Raw genomic sequence first — 22,724 nt, forward strand, 5'->3', positions numbered from 1 at the left:
ACACATTTCATAGCCTCCCCAGTTCCACTTCTTGGCATAATTATACCCAAACGATGTCTACGAAAGCTGGTAGTAGCAAACATCTGACTGAAAGCTTAGTTCTGTCTTACAGCTTCCAGTCGGGGATGTTTACAACCACAGACTTTCTGAACAAAAAACTCACAGAAGGAAGAGAAGCAAATGCTGCCAGTCACCATCTTCACCTAGTGTTTTTCAGGTTCTTCAGTGCTGAATGGCTTCTGTAACATCTTGGAATAAAAATGGTAAGTCAATGATATTGTCAAGAGAGTAAGTGGTTTATCAATCGTAATTTTCCTTAAATAATTTAAGAAAGATAATATGCATTATGCATTTATGTTGGCAAATATACAGCATTAAAAGTATTACCCAATTATCTCACGTGAAGATACATTTTTTCCTATTTATTATATGCAAAAATTAGCTCTTTTCTCCCTAAATCTAGAGGTTCAAAATAATAAACACAATAGAATGACAACCCTAACGATTAGTGACCATACATCTGCCCCAAGGCCTCACTCTGTGCCTGCTGCCCTCCTGTTATTAACAGTGGCCCGTTTCATGAACAAAAGCCTCCCAGCTCAGCTTGCTAGCAGAGTGGTGCGCCTGCAGTGGGTCACACTGAGGAGCAGTCTAAAGTTTTCTCCCCCCTGAGTTAGGTTAGGGACGTACAGTGCATGGAAATAAACAAAGCAAAGTAGATAAGAGGACTAAACTCATGACCTTGGCTTTGTTTATAAAGTGATATACTGAAACCATTTTGTTTCCCACACCAGGTTCCTGAAAGACAGAAAGACTAGGCTAAATACAGTAAACCTGCATTCCATTGAAAGCAAGATGTACTTTAATCTAAATTACTGTTTCTTAAAAAAAAATTATGAAACAGTTAAATCACAGTGATTTCCAAGAAATAAACATATATATACATACACACACAAGTATGCATATCTCTCTCTCACACACAACACACACACACACACACACACACCCCTACGGGATAACTTCCAAAAACACCAATAGGCACAATTTTGAAAGGGTACTAATTTTCTAATATCAATGTTTTTTACGAAACCAAAGAGTAAGGGATTTCAGTCACTGCTATTTACTCTGTGATGATATTTAAAGGTTACTTTTAAAAATTCTTTTTGTATTTAAATGTCGTAAATAACTCTACCCATTATAGAAATAATGCTGGAAGTAATGAGGAAAGTGCATGTGGTCTCTATGGACACAAGATGACCTTCATTGTTTCTGAAGACAAATACTTTAAAAGTCCAGTGGCTATTTACAGCGAAGACTAGTCAAGCTGTTCTACAATGGAAAATTTCCAGATTTAAATTAGGGAAGAAAAAAAAAAGGTATTTCATGCCTAGAACAGTACATGATGCTTAACTAATTAGGATGCTGCAATATTAAGTTGCAATGAACCAGTAATTACAACTTTCTCCTTCAATTTCCCTCTGTTCTCAGTTTAATTTTTTTAAGGTTGATCAGAAGACAGAAATGTTTACCTCAGTTATATTTACTCACGTACACAATATACAGAATCTTTTCTTCAGGGTTGTTTGGGATCTTTGTCAAATGCTGTACATTTGTACACAGTGTATTCTTTCAGCTGAAAATTACATGTACAGAGTGAATAATTATGTTACTATAGAATCAATTATAAAATACCTTCTATAATTATAAATATATTCTAGACATAATCTTCAAGTATAATATGCAATCTGTAGTTCATAAATGTTCTTTAATTTTGTTCTTTTATTCATAATGAAATACAGTTACATCTAATGAGGTTGTAGCTGAGGCTAAAGAGTGACCATTTTTGGCATGCTTAGTGATTTATTTGTCACAAACATATTGCATGTATGTCTGTATACCCTTCTTACTACTAATGTTAGCACTTTTCCTGTTTACAAATTTTTATAAAGACAGGCAAACTGTACATTACATACATGTAATCTTCTATCCAGGCAGAAAAGAATTATTCTTGAACTGCTGGCTGGAACAGTGCTACTGTGCAGAAACTAGAATGTTTGTCAACCCCACCTGGCCAGGCAGGTTATGAGGATCCATATATAACAGATGCCACACTGCATTTTGTCTGATTCTGCCATACTTTACATCTCTTAAGTACAATGTTACAAACAACTTAGATACCTAAATACACCGCTTTCACTAGACAACCTAAAATGAAGACACTATCTCCTAATAGTACTACTATAAGGAAGTTTTCTTGAGTTTAAGAAATTTTACTAGAACACATAAGAAAACAGTTAACAAGAACTATTTTGTAATAAGATAAACATGTTGGGGGAAAAACAAACTCAAAGTTGGTAATTCTCAATTGGCCTAGATTTTGCAGCCACTAAAGAAAGCTATTAATTTTGCTGAAATTCAGTGGTGCCTAGGCAACCTCTCAGAAACGGATGCCACCATTTTGACCCTGAACTCTGAAACAGGCAGGGTCGCTGGAAGGGTTGGCTCGAGGAGTAGTAGCAGGGAGCAGCAGCATGGCGGTGACAGAGGGAAACATGTGGCTGAAGGCAATAATTCACAAGTCAGTGGGAAACAGGTAGTGGAGCAGAGAACGCCCACATTAAAAGAAAAAACAACAAGATACCCTAAAAGACATTCCATTCATGTTTCCAACCCATTCAATAAAACTTACAATTCTTTATATACTCTATGTAAAGGAAACAACAGACACACAAAAGGGAAAGAAAATATCTGAATCAGTAAACTCAATTTATTTGGGGGAAAAAAGTTTAAGGTGGCAAAATGCTTAGGACTGATGGCAAGAGCGTGCTTCCTGTTGTCTGAGGCCTCCTTACTCACTATTACCAATTGCCATCTGTAAACAGGCTTCACAGTGTTTTCATTCGGTTTCTCACCTTCGACCAGCAGCAGGGGAGGTGCTAACCTACTTTATGAATGAGGAAGAAGGTACACACTAGAGGCGACGAGGTCTGACCAAGCTACGCCATTAAGACCGATGAGCCACTACCCAGGAACCATCTGCCTAGTGACGACCTCTGAGGGCAAATAGGCCTGGCAAATAGGCCTGGCAAAATGAAATCTGAGGCTCTGACCAAAGTCACAGGGAACAATTATGATATAATTAATAGTAAAACAGCCCCCACCTACCTCCTCAAATTCTGAAAATCCCTGAAAACTATCAATGAGATGATGGAGGTGAAAGCACCCAGGAAGAGGAGGAGGAGGAGGAGGGGAAGGGGGAAGGGGAGGGGGCGGAGGAAAGTGCATCCCACTCATTACCACATCTTATGCCTACAGAGCAGCCCACCTTTCAGATGGATGTCACAGTGACTCTCTGGGAAGCAGGCAAGGTGGGACTGCTGTCCCCACTGCAGGCAGCTTAAATCTTTACTGTTATAATAATAAATAGTTCATCTCTGCAAGCAATTATTCATTTCGGATGCTCTATGAGACTCAAATTGATTATCAAAGAAAAGTTTGCCTAAGGAATTTATAAAAATGTAGACATAAATGACTCTTGAATTAGACCTCTTTTCAAAATATATATATTTTATTGATTTTTAACAGAGAGGAAGAGAGAAGGATAGAGAGGTAGAAACATCGATCAGCTGCCTCCTGCACACCTCCCACTGGGGATGTGCCCGAAACCAAGGTACATGCCCTTGACCAGAATCAAACCTGGGATCTTTCAGCCAGTGCTCTATCCACTGAGCCAAACTGGTGAGGGCTTGAATTAGTTAGACCTTTTGTAACCATTTCCCCATTTCTGTCACCTCTACTGTGCTGCATGGTAAGACACACCTTTTGGGCAGTGAAGGCTTAGGCTTGTGAGGCAGCAGCTCCCTTTCCGCACAAACAGAATAAAGCATCATCAGACTCCCAGGCACCTCGCGTGCTCTATCGAAGCCAGTGGTTCTCCAAGTGTGGCCCCGAACCAGCAGCATCAGTTCCACCCAGGAAACTCAACGAGCAATTCTCAGGCTCACCCCCCGACTTCCGGTCAGGAATTAGGGGACAAGACTCAGCAGTGTCTAACAAGCCTTCCACGTGATTCTATGCACACGAAGTTCCTGTAACCACTGATCCATGAAGGATGTTACCACAGTTCCAATAACATGCCCTTAAAGGTTTTTTTTTTTAAAAAAGTGCGACAAAGTAGCTAGAAGATGGAAGGAATAAACGGCAACAGAATTAAGAACGTCCTAATTATATTCCAATCAAACCTCACAAACGTGAACACCTAAATGTTGACGACTGGGAAGCAGAGGTGGACACTCCTCTGACGTAGGGAACAGAAAAGAGGCTCGAACAGCAGTCAATTCTACTCAATGCAAGTGTGAAAAGCACACAAGTCCCAGCCGGCCAGCCAGGACACCACTGGGGAAAGTGTGCAATTTCTGCTAAAAAAAACAATAAACACCTCACAACCAAAAACTGTCATTCTCAATCCAGAAAAAAACAAGTACGTCCATCCAGCCAGAATGACAAGGACACATTCAACAGGCACTGACAAGCGCTTTTCTCTTCGACCTTCTCAAACGACCAGCATCAGTGCCCAGAGTCTCTCACTGCGACCAAGTGACTGCATGCATCCTAATAGCATAATTCAATTAACGTTCAGAACGCCAACCATGACAGTCACCCTTTGAAATGCTGTTTGGAATCATTTTCTGATAGTCAACATTTCTGAGGGCAGTCCGGGATAACAAGTAGGAACCTGAGCGTTACAGTAGACAGAACTAGGCCAACATGTAACTTTGGGACTCTGGGAAAGTGACTTGAGTTTTCTGTGCCTCCTCCATGACATGAGGATGTAAATGCTTGTCTTGTAGGATTCTTGTGAGGACAAAGGAAGATACTGTACGCCTGTCAAGTGCTGAGCTGGTGTTAGGCGCAGACAATACATGATAAGTGGGGGGGGAAGAAGATTCTTTACCTCCCTTTTGTAACTGTGTTCACATAGATTTTCCTATTTTCAATTTCATATTTATAAACCTTGCGTATCCTTCAAGGCCCAGTTCAAATGCCAAATTCTCTATAAAAACTTCACCAGTAAATCCAGCCACTTAAAATTTACTAAACATACACATCAATAACAGGAACAATGAACATGCATCTAGTGCTTCCTATGTCTGAGACGGTATTCTAAGTGTGTCATGTTTGTTAACTCAGCTAATCCTCACGACAGCCCTGTGAGGTGGGACTCTATTGTCCTCTTTCTGTAAGGAAGGACACACGGCAGAAAGCAGTCTGCCCAGAGCCGCAGAGTGGCTGGTGGCCTGGGCTCTGAGCCCTGGAGCCTGGCTCTCCCACACCCGCTCTCACCTGTGCTACATGCCTCCGCCGTCGGCTGAGAAGGATGGGTAATTACTGCAGAGACCTTCCCAGAGATGACAGTGTTATATTTAGTACAGCTGACGATGTTTTCTATGCATGCTAAAATCATTCATTATGGACAGCTTATTCACTCTTCATGAAAAATACTTCTCCAATTCTAGTTCCTTCCTCATCAGGCCTGGGAGAGGATCATTTTATCCTCATGTGACCCAGAGATGGAGATTGCCCGATCACCCACTACATCAGACTGCCAAAACAAGCTGCCATCTAATACTCTGTGCAAATATAATAGTTACCAGGAACTGATCATCCAATATTCTAGACAATGTATGCCATACTTGCAGGTTTTGATTTTAGACATACACATTGTCAAAGATACTCCTTGTAGAAAAAGATATTAGTTTCAAATTAAGGCAGGCTTAGGGTATGGAATTGAGTCTTACTAAAAAAGTACAAATATGAACATTCTTTGTGTGGAAGACACAAAGTTAATATCTTCGTTTTTTTCAACCAAACTTTATAACCCAGAATCAAGAGCAAGAATAAAACATACCTATCCAAGGGATAATGTTTAGGTTATAAAGAAAATTATAAGCTCTTAAAAGAAGAAGGCTTAGAAAGAAACCACTTTCTCCACAATTATAGCAGTGCTACTTTACCTACTTGTACTCTGAATGTATTTTGGTTCCTTATTTTAAGATTCAGAAAGTGTTAGCACATCAATAGTAAACTTCATGTACTAGTTTTCTTAGGAATGACCACCCTCAAAAATACATATGGCAAATGAGCCAAAATAAAGAAAAAAATCTTTCCTATTTTAAGAATTTTTCAAAAATTAAGAATAAATAAAATCTGCATAAACTATTTTTAGGCTCTAAATGTAATTCTGTTTAAAACAAGCCAATCTGACAACAAGGTACCTTATCGTTGGCCTTGGGCCAGGGGGCAGGAACAGAGAGGGCCACCAGGACAAGTGTTATTGGTCAGACAGCCGAGTGCAGGGACTTCAAATTCACCTACATTAGGTCTAGGGCTATGGCGGGAGGGGAGGGGGGGAAGGTGGCACAAAACAGCACAGGGAAGGCCAAGAGCTGAGGCAGTGTAATGTACATTTCACCAGAATAAGGGACCAAACACCTTGGACTCTGAAAGTAAACAGACCGTGAACCTGGTGCACCTCACAGACACACCCATCTGCATCAGGGCATTTAACTCATGTGGCAACTGTTTGCTGGCTTCTGTTTCCACACTAAGGGAGGAGTGTTTAGTCCATCCCAACAGCCTTAGTTAAGGGTAAGTGTAATATACCACACATGTAATATGAACGAACAACAACAAAGGCAGCACACAGTAAGCAAACTGATGTCACTGTCTTTTCCTTGGTTCCATATTCTGTCTCAAGAACCTTTCATCCTATGACTGGGAGGCTCATTTTATTTTTTTTTTTATCTATAATAATAAAAGGGTGATATGCTAATTAGACTGGACGTCCTTCCGGACAAAGCTGGGGCTGGAGTGAAGCCACCTGGGTCCTGGGTGCCGACCAGCAGCCGGAGGAAGCTCCCCGGGTCCTGGAGGGAAGCCGGGGCCAGCAGCCAGGAAAGGAAGGCCTACTCTCTATATATCTGGGAAAATATATTTTCTTTCTCACTTAACTTTGTGATGGCTTCATTTTATATATTAAGAACAGAGGCTCAAAAAGGTTAATCACCTGATCAAAGAAAGAGAATGGCATAAAGGTGATGCCAAAAATATGAACTTGTATCTTTTTTTTTAAATATATTTTATTGATTTTTCACAGAGAGGAAGAGAGAGGGATAGAGAGTTAGAAACATGGATGAGAGAGAATCATCGATCAGCTGCCTCTTACACACCCCCCACTGGAGATGTGCCCGCAACCAAGGTACATGCCCTTGCCCGGAATCGAACCCGGGACCTTTCAGTCCGCAGGCTGACGCTCTATCCACTGAGCCAAACCGGTCCCGGCATGAACTTGTATCTTTACACCCAAACTTTCTATTTTTCCCCTCCCCTGAGGATATGGGTACTGATTTCAGAGGGAGAGAGAAACTGGGATGTGAGAAACATCAATCCTTGCTTCCCATTCTCACTGCGGCCGGAGAGGGAGCAAGCACGTTCCGGTGGATGGGGGGACGCTCCAGCCGAACCACGGGCCAGGGCTTCATCCCAAACTTTCCGTTTCCTTTTTGGGTGTCAGCAGCTCCACTCTGCTAATTGCCTAGGTTCTAGACTCTAAGTCCACCCACATTGTTAACTTCTAAAATACTTAAGAACTGTTATAACCCTATGATGAGAAAAAATAGTAAAAAGATGACTCAAATGAGGTATGACAGATTCTAAAATGAAACTGCCAATTCCGTCAGCTGGCTCCAATAAATAAGAAAAGAGGTTAAGTAATGACATTAGGAAGTGTCTGAAATAATTCACATTTTTAAATGATATGCCTAAAAAGATGGAAGGTGATGCTAACCCAGAATGAAAAGACTGCCATTCATCTGTTTAAGACCAGTGAAAAGAAGGCTACAATTAAAAACAAAAACTAGTGAAGTAGCAACAACCAGAAGCTGGACTTAAGAATGTTTAGGCATCGTGATAGTTTCATTTTAAGCATCAACTTGGCGAGGCTTTGTGCCCAGATATTTGGTCAAACACCAGTCTAGATGTTGCTATGGAAGTATTGTGTAAATGCAATTTAATTAACATTCACAATCAGTTAACAGTAAGTAAAGATTTCCTTCCGTAACGTGGGAGGGCCACATCCAATCAGAACAAAAACAGGTTTCCCTGTGAAGAAGGAATTCTGTGTCACGACAGGAAGAGAAAGCCTACCCGAGTTCCAGCCTGCTGACCTATCCTATAGATTTTAGACTCAGGACTGTAACATCAACTCTCTTGTCTGAGGTTCTAGCCTGCTGGCCAGTCCTGTGCAGATTTTGGATTTGGACTTGCCAGCTCCTCCAATCAAGTGAGTCAATTTCTTAAAATAAATCAATTCCCTCCTCCCCCCCCCCCACACACACACCCATATGATTCAACCATTCCACTTCTAGGAATTTACCCAAGAGAAATGAGGGCATATGTCCATACATAGGCATGTATTAGTAGCAGCTTTCTTTCTTTCTAAAAACATATTTTTAAAAATATTTTTATTAATTTCAGTGAGGAAGGGAGAGGGTGAGAGAGATAGAAACATCAATGATGAGAGAGAATCACTGATTGGCTTCCTCCTGCATGCCCCCTACTGGGGATTGAGCCTGCAACCTGGGCACATGCCCTTGACCAGAATCAAACCTGGGACCCTTCAGTCTCCATGGCCGACACTCTATCCACTGAGCCAAAACAACTAGGGCTAAAAATATTTTTTTTAAATTGATTTTTAAAGAGAGAGGAAGGTAGAGACAAATAGAAACATCCATGAGAGAGAAATATCATCAATCTGCTGCCTCCTGCAAGCCCCCTAATGGGGACTGAATTGCAACCTGAGCATGTGTCCTGACTGGGAATCAAACTGGTGACCTCTTGGTTCCTGGTCAATGCTCAACCACTGAGTCACACTAGCTGGGCAACAGCAGCTTTATTTCTAATCGCCAAACACTAGAAACAACCCAGTGTCTATCAAGAGGTGAAAGAATATACAAACTACAGCATGTCTGCAAAATGGAAAACCACTTAGCAATAAAAAGAAATGATTGACGCACACTACAAGATGGCTACATCTTAAAATAATCATCCTGGATGAAAAGAAGCTAGGCTAAAAATGACTGTATAATGTATCCAGGACATGCCAACCAATGTAAAGAAAACAAGTAGTGGTCGCCTGGGGAATAAAGGGAGGCAGGGGATTACTGAGAGATTAGAAAACTTTTGGGGTCACAAATACATTCAATATCTTGACTATGGTGATGGTTTTATGTGTATAAACATATGTCAAAGCTTATAATGTTGTACACTTTCAATATGTGCAGTTTAAGTATAATAATTATATCTCAATACAGTTCTTTTTAAAAAGTTGTGCCCCGGTCAGTGTGCTCATGGTTAGAGTGTCGGTCTGTGCACAAAAGGATCATGGTTTTAATTCCCAGTCAAGGGCATATACCTGGGTTGCAGATTCGTTTCCCAGAATGCGTGCAGGAGACAACCAATAGATATGCCTCTCTCACATAAATAATTCTCTCCTCAGCCCCCAGTTTCCACTCTCTCTAAAAAGCAGTGGGAGCCAAAACCGGTTTGGCTCAATGGATAGAGCGTTGGCTTGGGGACTGAAGGGTCCCGGGTTCGATTCCGGTCAAGGGCATGTACCTTGGTTGCTGGCATATCCCCAGTAGGGGGTGTGCAAGAGGCGCTGATCGATGACTCTCTCTCATCGATGTTTCTAACTCTCTATCTCTCTCCCTTCCTCTCTGTACAAAATCAATAAAATATATTTTTTTAAAAAATAAAAAATAAAAAAATAATAAAAAGCAGTGGGAAAGATATCCTCAGTTGAGGGTTAAAAAAAAAAAAAATTCTTGCCAGTGTTAAGAAAAAATGTTAAGACATAAAAATGCCTTTCAGCAGAAATAAATAAAGGCCAACTTCCTTACTTAGGATAAATTGCCAAAGATAACCTAAAACAATTTCACTCCTATCTCGAGTCACCTTTTTTTAAACAAGAAGAATAATCTTTAATCTGGGAAGGGTAAATAAGGATTAAAGTGATACAAAGAAACTGAAGCTTGAGAAAGGATAGAGATAGCAAAAAGAAGGAATTGCTTTTAATTCACATTCATAGATTAAGAAAAATCACATCCTAAGACATTAAATACATCTGCAAATTTGGTAATTTCTAGGGAATGAGAGAGAAGTGCCATGAGAATGATGTATAATCCATGTAAAACTCTGAAACTTGCCGAAACCGGTTTGGCTCAATGGATAGAGCGTTGGCTTGGGGACTGAGGGGACCCGGGTTCGATTCCGGTCAAGGGCATGTGCCTTGGTTGCGGGCATATCCCCAGTAGGGGGTGTGCAAGAGGCAGCTGATCGATGGCTCTCTCATCGATGTTTCTGACTCTCTCTCTCTCTCCCTTCCTCTCTGTACAAAATCAATAAAATATATTAAAAAACAAAAAAAACCAAAAAAACAAAAAAAACCCCACTGTAACTTTCTGGCCCACCTGCCCCTAAACATGTGTGCTCTCCAGGGTACTCTAGTCTCAGTTCACAGCAGGGCTCCCCTTCCAGGAGACTCATGATTGCCTTGGGTAATTTGATAAGTTATGACCCAGGTCCCTGTGTATTTATATAGACTTACATGTAATCACTTCCCAGGTTTCCAGAGCGCCCTGAGCCTTGGCCCTGTACTCCTCAGCTTCTCAGGTAAGGGGATTTCTTACAGAATCCTCCCCTGGGTTTGTCTCTAAACCCCCTGCAGAGTGAGTGAGGGGATGGCACACTATGGCAAGGAGAAATTTGAATGCCCACAAATAAAACTCACATGGAATCTAGGGTCACATAATAGTTTTCTAGATATGTTGGCAAAATAATTCAACTAGACAGATTCTTAGGTCACCTAGTAAGTGCTGATTAATAGATTTATGAAGAAAGTTTCTGATGGCTATCCTGTAGAAGACCATTCTCTTAAACATTTGCAAACATTTGCTTCACAAAAGGACATACAAAGCAGGCTTATCAAATTCTGGAGATAGTTGTGACAGTAAGTAGCTGGAACACATCAATGAATTCAGCCTAGGGGTAAGTAAGGTGAAGGTCAGGAAAGATCCTCAAATTCAATGACCTTTTCATATGTATACTTGATTCTTTCTCAACTACCAATAACTGGATGGCAAGCTCCTTGAACTCAAGTCTTATTGATCTTCCGAGAGCACCTGCAATATTGTCAGAATACACTCTGCCAGGCCACATAACTCCATGGTAACGAATGGCTCTAATATCACAGTGCCTACAACACAAGCGTTGGTTTCTCACTTACATAAAATGTCTATTGTGAATCAGCTTCAGCGAGGCGCCGACATCCAGGGACCCAGTCGGAAGACTCTGCCGTCCTGGGACCAGCCCTCACCAAAGCATGCTGGTTCTATGGGAGAAAGAAAAGACCACCAGCAGAACCATAAGATAGAGTTTGAAACATCTGCTCAAATGTCCCACATGTCTCTTACTAACATTTTCACTGGTCAAGGAAAACCAAGTGTCCAAACCTGGTGTCAACGGAGTGGGAAATATAGTCCTCCTGCAGAGAGGACCCTGGTCGAGAGGCGCAATAGACATTTTGAGCAATACTACAATTTACCACACAGCCTTCCCAATAGAACGTGCTCAGGGCCTGGAGGTAATATTTACATCCAGGCCATAAACACCGAAGGGTGGGGACTGTAATCTGTCTTGTTCATTGGATGTACCAGCCACAGGGTGCTGGGCACACAGCAAAGGACAAACTGAATGCTTACACGGTGAGCAGTAATGAGATGAGCATGGGATCTGGAATCACAAGCCTGGGATGAAGTGTTATGTCTGCCAATTCCTGACTTAGTGGAAAGTAATTTTTCTCTTCTGACTGTTGGATAGTTGTTGCAAAGATTAAATAAAAATATTTGTGAAAGCCCCGTGAAAACTTTGCTTTAGCTCTTTATCTTCACATAGATAGTCCAATGGGATGACAATTGATAAAGACAAATTCATTTAAACTTTCATATAATGCAATACATAATATCTGGCATTTACTTTAAAAGCATTAACTGGCAAGGATAAGAAAGATTATATTTAAAGCAGTTCACAGGAAAAAAAACAACAAGGTTTTAGTTGACCATAGCTCAGTATGATCAAAGGGTAATGTGGCTGCCAAAAAATGTTAATGCACATTTCAGGCTGCATTAATAGAAGCACAGTATCCAGTTAATAGCTTCATTGTCTTCAGGAATTGTCCAGCCATATCGGAAGTAGTCAGTTCAGCTCTGGCTACCATGTTTTAAGAGGTATAGTGACAAACAGACTTTGTCATGAGTTTAGTGCTGTGGATGGAGAAAGGTCTGAAAACCATGTCATGTGCATATGGTTTGAGAATTAGGGCTTCCCCCCTAGGCGCATCAAAAGACTTAAGCAGGATTTAACAGTCATTCTCAGATACTTTAAAAGTTTGTAAGAAGACTAACTTTCACATGCAGAGACTTAGATTGCCCAGAACCAGGAAGTGAAAGTTAGGGAAACAGATCTAGCTAAGAGAGAAGTTATTTCTAACTGGAAACATTCTAAAACAAGAAGGGTGGATGACAACATGATAGAGATGGATGTGGGAGGACCAAATCTAACTTACTCCTCTATGTAACTGAGCATTTTTTGAGGCATTTGAAAATGTCCAAATGGTATTTTTTTTCCTGATTAAATAATATTAATACTAGAAACAAGAACTGCAATAAAAAGTAAAACAAGGAGATGTTTGGCTTAACAGGCACTGAAAGTCATGCTGGTGAAGGGAAATGAAATTTCCAGCTGGATAACATTAGATATATAGCCAGTGTTGTGGTTTGCACAGAGGAAATAGGCTTAGTCAAAACTGTATTCTACAAGTTGTTTTTCCTGGTATGACCTAGCTCCTATAATTTCCAAGGAGGTGCAAAAAAATATTTACAAGTTCCTACACCGGCAATCAGCAAAAATTTGCTAATACTAAACTAGTGTTGTAATTACAAGACAATTTCTAGTGTATCGATCAACTGGAATAAGTATTCAATTTTCCCATGGGAGACTATTACACACATGCCATTGGTATTAAAAATGATTCCTTGCTAATGTCTTATTGTTTCCTGACTCTTCAAAATCCAGCTTCCATTTCCCCACACATTCTCTGCACACTCTGGTCTCCCCAGTAGGTGATAAGTAGTGTATAAAGATAACACCTGAGTTATCTTTATATCCCAGCTTCTCATGTTAAAATCACTCAATTAGTACAGTAAACTCAAAATTATTCTTTAAAGTTTTCTTCCTTTAGTAAAATATTGTTTAAAGTTATACACTAATTTCTCATTATATTTTAACTAGAGGCCCCGTGCACACAATTTGTGCATGGGTAGGGTCTATAGGCCTGGCAGGCGATCAGGGTCGATCTGTGGGGTGACTGGCGGTGTGATTGGGGACCCCGACTGGCACCCGCCTTGGCCAGCCCCGCCCCCTGCCACTGGTTGCCTCCCTCTGAGGGCTGGGGGCAGCTCCTGCGTTGAGCGTCTGTCCCCTGTGGTCAGTAAGCATTATAGTGACCGGTCATTCTGCTGTTCCTTCTGCCGTTTGGTCAATTTGCATATTAGGCTTTTATTATATAGGTCTGTTACACACAAGAAAGCCAAAGCAGGCCAGAAAGCCACACTGAGTACTATGTGTGCTTCATTCCTTAGTATAGCTACTCTTTGCAAAATATCTTGGGATACAAATTTCTTCTTCCCTTAAATTTCTCTCTGCATGCTAAATGAACATATTTAACAGGATTTCACTGTACTGACATAAATTACTAACACCCTACTTACTGCCTTCACTGCAGGTACGTAGATAAAATATGAACTTAAAAAACAGGTTCATTGACTTTAAAATAAACTTGTATGTGCCTTTTTGGAGTAGACATACATTCAGATTTTTAAACATCTATTCTTTCAAGCCAAAAAAGTAAAGGAAATGTAAAAAACAAAAAAGCTGAACACCTATCCTCTGCGAGGGAGCATGCAAGTTTAGGACGTATTTGGGACAGGTTAAGGCTTGTTGAACTTGTCACTGGATGCCTAGCCGGTTATTTATCTCTCCTCTCTTGTGGGCACTACCAGGAATTGCGAAGGTCATGGGAACACAATGCTCTGCGGCAGGATCAGGAGAACATAGTTTCAAATCTCCCATGTCAACCCCTCTGACAAAAACAGTCCACATTCCACTGGGAGGTGGGAGAATGAGTCAGTAAAGAGATAAAATAGTTGCCAGTTTGAAAATGCAGTAACTAACTAAAAATGTTAAATGTCTTTTAAATTAGATACTCATGTATTGAAGCATTTTTTTAAAAAAGATGGAAATGATGCACAATAAACATTTATTTGTTTAAGAAGCCACTAGAAACTAATTATAGATAACATATACTGAGTGTTTTCCGTGTGTTGGGCATACTTAAGTGCTCAACATACATTAACTCATGTATACCTTCATCACAGCCATTTAAAACAGATCAACATCCTCATTTTACAGGACGGAAAAAAGAGGCACAGAATGGTTAAGTAACTTGCACAGGACCACACAGCGAGCGAGGGGCAGGTGGGAAAGGGATATGAATTCAGGCAGGTCTGTTTAAGGACCCATTCTTTAACCTCTATGGGTAGGTATCTCTACAATCCATACTTTGATATTTGAAGTGCTTTTTGAGATTATTAGCTTTAATCACATATAAAGAAAAACGTTTATTGGCAATTAAGACTGTACAAAATTATTAAAACTAGAGGCCTGGTGCATGAAATTCATGCGTGTGTGTGTGTGTGTGTGTGTGTGTGTGTGTGTGAGTCCCTCAGCCCAGCCTGCACCTTCTCACAATCCTCCCTGTCGGGGGATGACCAACTGCTGGTTTAGGCCCGATCACCAGACATCCCTCTTGCAATCTGGGACCGCTGGCTCCTAACTGCTCGCCTGCCTGCCTCTGCCTGGCCCCTGCCGCCACAGCTTCCTCCGGAAGGATATCCGGAAATTAGCTGTTACACTTTTATTATTATAGATATTTTCACAACTAACTTTTAAGATCAGATGACTGAATCCAATATATCACTTCATTTAAGCCAGTAGCACAACTAATCTAATCTTTCCATGGAATATATATTTTGCCCTTATTATACTTCATATGTGTAAGTGGGAACCTTTTTACAAAGAATAAGTATGTGATATCATGTCACTTTAAATACTTTGCACTGGCAAGATCTGGGATGTTTTATTCACATGAATGTGCATTAACGTAACACTACTACTTCTCAAATTCTAAATGCAATTAATCAACAGGCATTTGAATACTTAACAAACACCAAGTCTTATGGATACAAAGATAAATTAGATGGTCTTTGCTCTCAAGGGGGGCCACAGTTACGAAACAATGGAAGTAAGTGCTTTTAGGGAGCTCCAAGGGAACAGAGTTCCACCTAATATGGCAAGAATGGTGGCAGTTCCGCGTGCAAAGGCATGGAGATGTAACATTTTCCTCCTAGGGAATAACAAGCAATTTAGAGAGAACTAGAATGCAGGGTGTACAGGCAAGCCAGGGAAACAGTGATGAGAAATGAAGAATGAAGCTGCAGCGAGATAAATGTCTTAGAAGTTATAATAAAAAGACCCAACCATTGCAAGGATCTAAGAGGAACAGTGATGAGATCAAATGTGCTAATGAAAGTGGCTATCACACTTTTTATTTTCAACAACAGAACCTGCACTGAAATGAAATATTATGCAGACTTCCAATTGATCATGTTAACTGCACTGGTTGAAATTGGAATGAGCCTGCTCGACTTCCTCCAGAAGCCTTTTTCCTAAGTTTCAAAACCACTGCTTTAGAAAGAAGTCATTGTACTAGTATCTTCCCAATCACGTTCTATATACTTCATGCCTCTCCCAATGTGATTCTAACTTCTCAGTACAAGAATTCATTCTCATAGTTCAATTCAATTACAGAACGAGGCGTAACTAAAGAGATAGTATGAGGCCTTCAAAATTAATAACAAAAAGTTACAGTACAGAAAAAGAAAAAATTATCAGCTTTTGTATTCTTGAGTTAAATTATAATTTAAGTGACCACATTTTCTAACCTAAAAGTTAGAATTTATAGTTAGACATAATAGCCACAGATTATTCAAAACTCATACAGTATTAGAAATCTAGACTATAGGATTGTAACTAATAATTGTAATACTTTCCAAGACAGATGTACTTGAATTTCCTTACAATAACTCTGTATGTGAAAATACTTCCCCACCTGTCCTCCCATCTTATAAAATTAAGAGTTCTAAATGTGACCGCTGAGAATGACTGTTGCTGTGAAACTGCTTTCTCGTGGCCATCTAATCCGTTCCCAGCAGTAACATGTAAAACTGAGTCAAGTCATGCAGGTCCTACCTGACAATTTACTACTCTTCACAGTGAGAAGTACTAATAAGAAAGCAAGGTCATAATCCTAGAGAAAAGGTATTTAATGATGTTTTACATTAAACAATTTGATTTACTTTATACAATCTATTCTAATCTAATCCCTACCATCCTTCCTTCTGCCTTTATCCTCCCCTGTTTCTTGCACTAACATTTTCAGAAAACAAAATCACTTAAAAAGTCTCAACAAATTTTAAATTGTCATCCCCGTTATAGATTAACTTAAAACAAATTCTCAAAACAATGCTTAACACATAGTGTTATAAAACAATCTCACTTTTCTTCATCAGACAAAACATGGAAAAATAACCAACAACCACCCTATTATGCATTAAAAGTTCTCTTATAATGTGGCTGAAGGCCAACTACTGACAATTATTAAAAGAGGGAAGAGGGGAGAGAAGCAGAGGACATAAATTTAATCCTTCAGTACATCATTTGACCAATATGTACAATACATTCACGTATAAGCATGTTTAAGTATTGTTACTTTAAAAGAAACAATATAAACATCATTGCTAGGAAAATACCATCCCATATGATATCATAAACTCAGTCCAAAACTTAGCATTCAATGGATCACTGCTGGGCATACTCTAAGGCAGCGGTCGCCTACCAGTGGTCTATGGACCGAAAGGTTGGCGACCCACTGCTCTAAGGTAAGGGCGAGTTTCTGAAAAATATTCTATGAGTAGATGTTTTTTAAGAGACTATACAATTACTGTGTTGATTTTAACAATATGTCAAATAAAGTTAACTTAAAATAAATGCTGATAGGATTTTTACATTATACACGCTATGTCTAACTGTCCACATAGTAATACAAAAATGTTCATAACTTAAGATAAATTATTTTCCTCTAGCTTGTGAAAATTGCAATAAACTTTCTATTTAGAATATTTCTGATTAAACCACATTCAATAATTGAAATTCAAACAATCTCCCAGATGAAATAGTTGGGAAAAAACAAGGAGGCATTTCTATCATTCTGAATGTTCTACAGATGCTACAGACAAGATGACCCAACACTAAAGACTAGCATGGCTTGAATATGGAAAAGATAAATATGAAAGAAAATCCTTTCAGAATAATGAGCAATTTACAGTGTCATCTGTGACTAAAATTCTGAACTCAGCCTTTCTTATTTTTAAAACTTTTACTCAAATTTCTGCAGATTACAAGGTCTAAATACTTTAAAATCCCACTTGGTGGACTTACACATACACATTACTATCAGGTTATATTTTATGCTTAATAAGTCTAGAAAATATATTTCAAGACCCAATTTACATAAAGCATGTTGCACTGCTGATTGCATTTTACAGAAAAGAAAAACTGGGAACAGAAAAATTAAGTGACATTTAAAAAGTGACACTGGGTTAAATAATGAAATTGAGAACATAAATCAGCCTTAAATTCTAATTAAAATTTCTAAATCATTACCTCTTTACTCACAGATTTTGGCACAAATAATTTTTAAATGCAGTCTACTTTTTTTTTTTTTGCATGTTCTTGAACATTTTTAAAATTACATACCCTCATTAATGATAAATCCCAACAATGAACTTATTTATCTCACCCTGCTCTAAAGTTAGTAATCCTTTGAGATAGTCCCTTGGGGTTAAAAAAAATAAAGAAATACTTCTCTTAATATCACATTTTTAATCTTCATTTTTATTCACTTGTCCAACAGAGGAACTAAGAACCTGTACTAAAAAATCAGTGGCATCATTCAAACTATTCCCTAAATTTTTATAATATTTAATTATTTCAAGAGGAATAAAACTGTGCTCATTAACTTAAAGTTGGGCTCTCAACTCATAGTCAGCATGAAAAAAATTATTTTATTTCTGCCTAGTGCATGAAACAAAACAAAAATTACTAAAGCTCTCAAAAGATACCTGAACTAATTAATATATCTGCACGCCTAGCTCTTATCCTTTAAGTCCCTTTAAGACTTCTCTCAAAAAGTGGGGAGAGGTGTCATCAGAAACCCAAGCATGAACAGTATAAAGAAAAATTTGATTAATGATCCTTAATAAAGTTTGTGTCTAGTTCTTCCCTCGTTCCGTGATCCAACAAAGTGAGCTAACCCATTAGCAAGTTTTACTAATATTTTCACACTCAGTTCTCTTTGTCATATCACCAAAGCAGAGATTTCAGAATGAAAACTCCCTAAGAACGTCATTCAATATCTCCTGGGATTCCAAATAAACCTGACTGCACTAACAAAAAGGAAAAAAGAAAAGAAAAAATCTCCCTTGAAAGTTTAAAGAGTATATAGTTGTTCTTTTATCAAAATAGAATTTTTCACAAGTGACCTAACTAGAACTGCACCTTTGGAAAACCGAGCCTTTAATTCTGGAGAATAATTTGCACCTGGAGAGAAATTCAAGGTAATGGTTTTCCCCATGTGCGGACTTCAGAGCAAATCTATGCATTCGGAGTTGCTGTGGCGTGGGCATAACCATTTGCCAGGGGCTGCAGGACCCCCGTCCTAGTGAGAACATCCTGTAACACGGTGCTTTTGACACCTCAGTACCTAAGCTCCCTTGGATGGGGTTCCAGACGAACCTACCATAAAATCCTGGCATTTTAATTAGGTTTCAATGCATTCCTTAAATGGGAAAGCACAAATCACATGACAATGTTCCCATTCGAGTGAAACATTAATAAGGAGCATGCAATTAGCACAACTTTGCATTTAAAATGCCCACAAACACTAATTTTATCCCCAAACATTTTTGGGAAAGAGCCAATTCAAGGAACTCACTGATAAATCTTACATTATGCCAAAAATCTGTTGCTAAATTGTTGCGTGGCAACTCATTTTTCATAAAACAAAACACATTTTATAAGTAGCATTAAAAAAGCATTAATTACTTGATGGTACCTTTTAGACAGCCCTTTTTTTGTAAAATATGGACTTTTCATATAATAACATAACTAACCACTATTTCATTTGTTGTGTCATCTTATACTTGTAAACATCAAATTTCTTAAAGTGAGCACAGCTGTTTTCATAGCCAACTTCATCCCAGTATTACTGCCTTCTCATTTCCCAAGTTCTAAAAATGTAACCCCAAAAACCAGCTGTCCAACTGCGGTAGCATATACAGCAATACCAGAAAACTTGAAAAAAGAAATGGAGTGATTTTTAAAATGTAAAATAGAAATGGAAATGTATTCCCAAAAAGGTAACGACCACAACACATGCCTAATAAAAATTATTTTAAAAAGTATCAAGACACGCGCGTCTCGGATGGCTTTTCCATGTCTATCACCTGAAGGAACCCACAGCCTGTTTGTCTCCATGAACACTGACCTCCACGAAGCCGCCAAGGTCAACGAGACCGACGGGAGGGGACATGCTGAGTAAGTGCTGATTTGCCCAGTTCTAGGGTTCCCTTTAAAAACAGAGAAGGGAGAGACAAAAATAACATTTGTTCACATCTCACAGGAAATGATGTCTTAGGTTTTAACACGCCAGGTATCAGAAGCACCCCAACCACAGGACTTCTTTACATACAGATATCAGAAATGGCCAACAGGGCAAGACTTCAGAGGGGCATCACCGCACAGCAGCAGCACAAAAGAGCTGCACAGAAAGAGGGAACAAGACCCCAGACCAGACCAGAACCTTCAGTATCCTATCCTGGCTGCAGGCCACAGCGACTCAATTTCAAAATGAGGGCTCTTTCTCTCCTGACCGAACTTTTTGAAGACAAAGAGCCAAAGAAGACCCAGGAGAAGTACCCACACATCAGGAAGGCTTAGGTGAAGGAGGAGCCTGCAGATGCTGAACCGAAAACAAGCTCACCGGGAGGGGTCCCGGCTGCTCTCCCATCCTTCACCGAAGACCCAGCAGCGATCGCAACCTTGCGTCTCGCACAAACCAGGCATTTTCTTGGGTGAGATTTAAAAGTTAAACACTTTCACCCACTTGGCATAAAACCTTATCGATTTGAAAGGACTGTGTTTTGAAATTTCCCAATAACTTTCAAATAAGAGAAAAGGAAAACAAAAACAAAAAAGACAAGTCGGAGCTGGCGCTGGATCATTTCAAAGTGACTCCACGGAGAGAGTTCCCGGCGGGTGATCCACGCTGACGCCTGGCACACAGGCCACGCCCGGGGGGCGCGGGGAGGAGGGGAAGCTGGGCACCAGGCCGGGCCGGGGCTCCCCGGTGCTGCCAGGGCCTCCGCTCGCTCTGCAGGGGTGAGGGGGGTGGCCCGGCTCTCCCTCCTCCCGCAGGCCCGGCCCGCTATCAGTGCTGGGCGTCCTCCCATTTCCCCCCGCGGAGCGCCGACACCTGAAACCCCAGCCGGACAGCACCTTGTCTCCGCGGCCGAGTTCGGAGTCAGTGCTTTTAAAGTGCGCCTGGCACGGCTCAGCCGGGTGTGTGTGAGAGTGTGTGTGTGTGTGTGTGTGTGTCTGTGTTTGTGAGTGTGTATGTGAGTGTGTGTGTGTGTCTGTGAGAGTGTATGTGTGTGTGTGAGTGTATGTGTGTGTGAGTGTGTCTGTGAGAGTGTGTGTGAGTGTATGTGTGTGTGTTTGTGTATGTGTGTTGTGTGTGTGAGTGTATGTGTTGTGTGTGTTTGTGTGTGTATGTTTGTGTTGTGTGTGTGTGTGTTGTGTGAATGTGTGTGTATGTTTGTGTTGTGTGTGAGTGTGTGTGTATGTGTTTGTGTTGTGTGTGTGTGAGTGTATGTGTTTGTGTTGTGTGTGTGTGTGTTTGTGTGCGAGTGTGTATGTTTGTGTTGTGTGTGAGTGTGTTTATGTGTTTGTGTTGTGTGTGTGTGTGTATGTTTGTGTTGTGTGTGTGTTTGTGTTGTGTGTGCGTGTGTGTGTGTGTGTGTGTGAGTGTGTGTGAAAGATTAACCCGTTTCCTGCATGAACAGGGCAGGAGGGGCTCGCGGCCAGGCAGGCCGATCCCTCTCTCCCAAGTAACTTTCTGGTCCTTCGTCCTAAAATAACCAGAAGCAACAAACACCGCCATCGGCATGGCAACGCCCGCCGCCTCCCGCGGCCCGCCGTCCGGCCGGCCGTCCGCTCTCCGCTCCCCCAGGCGGGTCCTCCGCTCCCCCGGTCCCCGGTCCCCGGTCCGGCCCAGAGCCGCCCGGAGCGGCAGGGCGGCAGGGCGCCCGGGCGCCGTCCCAGGGCGGAGTTTCTCCAACTGCCCCGCCGCCCTGCCCCCGCCCGCCGCCCCGGAGCGGCCCACCTGCCCCCGGCCCGCGCCGGCCGCCCTCCCCGGCCCCGGCCCCGCCACTCCGCGCCCGAGGCCCCGCGACCGGCCGACCCCGCGACGCCCCCCAGAGGCCGCGTCCCGGCGCCTGTCAGCGCCCGGAAGGAAGGGGTCCGCCGGCGGCCGGGCGCCCGTCTCCGCCCGGACCCGCTCCCCGCCGCCCGCACTCACCTGGCCGGTCCGGCCGCGGGGCGGGGGCGCGAACAGGCCGCCCGCCCGCCCGCCCGCCGCGGCCCCCGCCCGCCGGCCCGCGCTCCCCGCCGGCGCGCGCCCCGGGCCCGCCGCGCGCCTGAGGCGCCGGGAGGAGGGGAGGCGCACGTGGCCGCGGGGAGAACGGACACGGAGGGGGGGCGGGGGCGGGGGGCGCGACGAGAGCCACGGCTCGGCGGCGTCCGCGGGGAGAAAGCCGCCTGGAGCGGGTCCGTCCGTCATGGCGCGCGGCGGCGGCGGCGGCGGCTCCTCCGCCCTCCGGTCCCCTCGCCTTTAGTTTGACCTTTCCCTCCAGTGTGTCTGAGGGAGAGAGCGCGGCGGCGCGCGCGCGTGCCAGCGCGTGTGGTGTGCGCGCGCGCGCGCGCGCGCGTGGGGAAGGGGCCGGGTTCGCTCCCCGACGCCTGACGTCACTGTCATGGCAACGGCAGCCCCGCCCCTCGATTCCCATTTCCTTCCCCCATCTCCCCGGTGCACGGTCCGGGACCTCACGTGCTCACTCACACGCACGCACGCACGCACGCACGCACGCACGCACGCACGCTTGGAGCGCTTGCGTCCAGAGCGCTGGGCGTAAGGGGAGGGTGGGTGGAGGTCGACCGGCCCTCGGGCTCTCTTTCCTGAATTGGACCAATCCAGTGAGAGGGCGCCGTGGGCGGGGCGGGCGGGCGGCGTGAAAAATTTCCTGAGTTAGAATGGGAGCGTTTCCTCCGCGGTCGGGCATTGGTGGAGAAAGGGGGCCGTTGCCCGGGAGTTT

General features: G+C 42.2%; 1 long non-coding RNA gene across 1 annotated transcript; it reads right to left on the minus strand.

Moving 5' to 3' along the window:
* Positions 1 to 159: 159 nt before the first annotated feature.
* Positions 160 to 22,267, minus strand: LOC311612056. Its single transcript, XR_014793213.1, has 3 exons — positions 21,932 to 22,267; positions 11,345 to 11,449; positions 160 to 1,633 (listed from the first exon to the last, which is right to left on the minus strand). It is a non-coding gene; the product is annotated as an uncharacterized lncRNA (long non-coding RNA).
* Between the last annotated feature and the right edge of the window lie 457 nt (positions 22,268 to 22,724).

This window comes from Pipistrellus hanaki (genome assembly GCF_964339955.1).
Source record: "Pipistrellus hanaki genome assembly, chromosome: 17".
NCBI classification, from domain to species: domain Eukaryota; kingdom Metazoa; phylum Chordata; class Mammalia; order Chiroptera; family Vespertilionidae; genus Pipistrellus; species Pipistrellus hanaki.